This window comes from Phoca vitulina, unplaced genomic scaffold (assembly GCF_004348235.1).
Source record: "Phoca vitulina isolate PV1807 unplaced genomic scaffold, GSC_HSeal_1.0 scaffold6, whole genome shotgun sequence".
NCBI classification, from domain to species: Eukaryota; Metazoa; Chordata; class Mammalia; order Carnivora; family Phocidae; genus Phoca; species Phoca vitulina.
The window spans coordinates 27,602,284-27,606,086 of record NW_022589709.1 but is presented as its reverse complement, the minus strand read 5'-3'; the positions used below and the strand labels follow the sequence as shown (position 1 = coordinate 27,606,086).

Sequence of the window (3,803 nt, the reverse complement as noted above, 5' to 3'; positions counted from 1 at the left end):
AGATACCTAATTCTATAAAACTATCAGGCCAACCCAGTTAGAGATACCATGGTAAGCGCCCAGAACTTTGAGTTAAGAATCCAGAAAGGCCCTTCTCTAGAAGTAAGGACCAAATCCTAGAATTAAGATACATGCTCTAGGAGTAAAAATATATGCTTAGGAGAACTTAGAAAGCAAGATAATCTAGATCTTTACTGTGTATTACCTCCAATATGTGATATATAAAATTACTAATCATATGAGTAACCAGCAACAAGACAAGCAATAAAGAAATACAATAGTCTAGGGGCGCCTGGGTGGCTCAGTCACTCAGTTGGTTAAGTGTCTGCCTTCGGCTCTGGTCATGATCCCAGGGTCCTGGGATTGAGTCCCACATCGGGCTCCCTATTCAGCGGGGAGTCTGCTTCTCCCTCTGCCTTTCCCCTTGGCTTGTGCTCTCTCTCTCGCTTGCTCGCTCTCAAAAAAATAAATAAAATCTTAAAAAAAAAAAAAAAAAGAAATACAATAGTCTATTGTAAAAATAGCCCCAGAGATGATACAAATATTGCAATTAGTAAGACCTTCAACATATTCTTGATTTATATGTTATAGAAAAGAGAAAAAAAGAAAATGTGAATGCATGGTTGGAGAGTATTGATAGAATGTTTATATATTTATACAAAGAAGAACCAAGTAGGGGCGCCTGGGTGGCTCAGTCGGTTAAGCATCTGCGTTTGGCTCAGGTCATGAACCCTGGGTCCTGGGATTGAGCCCCGAGTCCAGTCTGCTTCTCCCTCTCCCTCTGCTCCTCTCAGCCACCCCTCCCCCCCCCCCGCCGTCCATACTCTCTCATGCACTCCCTCTCTCAAATAAATAAAATCTTTTTTTTTTTAAGATTTTATTTATTTATTTGACAGAGAGACACAGCGAGAGAGGGAACACAAGCAGGGGGAGTGGGAGAGGGAGAAGCAGGCTTTCCGCGGAGCAGGGAGCCCAATGTGGGGCTCGATCCCAGGACCCTGGGATCATGACTTGAGCTGAAAGCAGACGTTTAATGACTGAGCCACCCAGGCACCCCTCAAATAAATAAAATCTTAAAAAAAGAAAAAGAAGAATCAAGTGGATCTCATGGATGTGATTAAAAGCAGAGCATAGGATAGGCTATATATATTGAAGTCAGAAATACACTATTAGAAATGGTATGTAAACTGAAACAAAAAACAAAGAAGGCAAACATAACAAAGTAAAATTAAGCATAAAGTACATGTGGAAATTTATCAAAAAAAGGTCCCAGCAGGAGAAGGCAGAGAGTTGGGATAGAAACAATACTTGAAAAAATAATGGCTGATAATTTCCCATATCATTTGGAAGATATTGCCAGTGAATTGAAATGGGGTAAATAGAAGGAGAAACATACCTAAGTGTATTATAATCAAATTGTTGATTATTAAAGATCAAATGGTAATATTCAAAGCAGCTAGAAGGGGAAAATACTATATGACATTTAATAGGAAAAATATATAACTGATAGCTAAGATGGTAATAGAAAGCTGAAGTCAGGAAAAAAATAGAAATCTATCTAAACTAAGTCTAATTAGTATGGGAGCCTGGCAAATATAGTTTATTGGATAGCCGCCCTCTTGTTCCTCATCTCATATGGAGCAGGTCATGAAAAGTTCCGGAAACATATGGGAGAACAAAACAATAAATTATCTGTACTGCGGGAAATAAGAATATCGGCAGATGACATAGTTACCTTAGGGACATATTCAATATTAGATTTTGGTGATACCTCTCCGTGGTATTTTCAAGTAAGAAGCTGGATATGCAAATTTAGATTACAGAGGAAATTCCTAGAATTCACATACAATATATAATATCTTCTAAAAATAATTTAACAAAAGATGTATTTCAGATCAAATACTCAAGAACTCCAAGGTTAAAATTAAGAAAAGTTTTAACACTTACCATAATATTTTTTGACCTGATATACATCCATTGAATTTGATATTCTAATTTATGATATATATTCTAGAATCAAAGAATATGTATTCCTTGATTAAAGTATAGCATAAAAAACTACATACATTGATGCTGTCATATTTCCCCAAATTATTATTCCCATCCTGCCCATGATTAATTTTACTGAACTGTAAAAATTTGAAAAAGCAAATCTAATTAAGCTCTTATTTAAAAAATCATGTATATGATGTACAGTTTTATTGATATTAGTGTTTTCTAAATCACCCACAATTCTATTTCATCAGCTCTCTTAGGATAAATTTCCCTTGGGACCCATGCACAATTTCTGTGTTTTCCTTTATAATTTGTTGGCATAAATCTTACAAACTCTGACTCCAGTGGTTGATCATGTATCCTCATTATTTTTAGAGGTAAATCTGTTGCCTATTTCTTGCATCCAGGCTGAAATTCTCAGCATATATTTTATCCACTAAATACAGAGTTAATTTGCACCTCAGTTTTTATTGCCTCCTATGGGTTGATTTGTGTCCTCCAAAAATATGTTAAAGCTCTAAGCTTCAGTACCCCAGAAGGTGACCTTTTTTGGAAATTGTGTGGCTGCAGGTATAGTTAAGGTGAAGTCATACTAAAGTGGAGTGGGCCCATAATCCAATATGATTAGTGCTTTATAAAAAGAGGGAAGACCAAGTGGAGGCACAGATACATAAGGAGTATGCCATGTACAACAGAGGCGGAGATTGGAGTGATGCAGCTGTAAGCCAAGGAATGCCAAGAACTGATAGCTGCCACCAGGAACTAGGAAGGGGTATGGAAGAATTTTATACTTAGAGGGAGTATGGGCTTGCTGACATCTTGACTTCAGACTTCTGACTTCACCAGAACGGTGAAGCATAAATTTCTGTTGTTCTAAGCCACCCACTTTGTTATCATAGCCCTAGGAGAATAATATCCTGCTTTTATGTTCAATTCCTTCAATTATTTTTATTTTGTTTTTCATTACACTATATATATAGTTTTTTTTTATTTGAGTATAGTTGACACAATGTTACATTAGTTTCAGGTGTACAACTTAGCGATTTTACAGTATGTTCATCCCAAGTGAAGCTACCATCTTTTCCATTACATTGCTGTTACAGTAGCATTGACTATATTCCTTATCTTGTGCCTTTATTCCCCTGACATATTCATTCCAGCACTGGGAGCCTGTATCTCCCTCTCCCCTTCATCTATGTTTATACAATATGTCATTTTTTTTTAACTCTCTGGGGCTAATCCAGTTTCTTACCTATAGGAAACATGCACCTTCTCAACCTTGTTTATTACCTTCGTACCAGTCTGCTCTTTCAGTGTAAAAGGGTGACAGCAGATTATGACTCCCAGGCATCCCACAAAGTAGGTGGGTCACCTTAGCACAAACCTTTACCAGCTCAAAAATTTGTCTCACATTAGCAGTGAGGATTCAGGCATCACGCCATCATTTTTTTTTTCTTACTCATAAGTTTAAGGCATACAATATATATTTTAATAGGACTCCTTGAATTCCCTTTTTATGAAATGAGACAGAATTCCTGTCTACCCAGTCACCACCCATCCTATAATATAAAAATTTAAGATGTGATCCAAGCCTCCAAATAGCTTACTATCTTATGGATGTATTAAGACTCAGTGCCCCTGCAAGTTAATGAAAAATACAAAATAATAGACACCCAAACTAAATTATGTGGAATGAACAATACCTCTATAAGAATTTAGAGCTGGGATTAATCAGAATAGGCCAAAGTAAATAATAAATATGCAAGGTGTCAATAAATCAGGACTTAGGCTGAAGCTTAAGGAATGGG

General features: G+C 36.7%; 1 non-coding gene across 1 annotated transcript; it reads right to left on the bottom strand.

Moving 5' to 3' along the window:
* Positions 1-3,321: 3,321 nt before the first annotated feature.
* Positions 3,322-3,471, bottom strand: LOC116632529. Its single transcript, XR_004299455.1, has one exon. It is a non-coding gene; the product is annotated as a U12 minor spliceosomal RNA (small nuclear RNA).
* Positions 3,472-3,803: the final 332 nt, after the last annotated feature.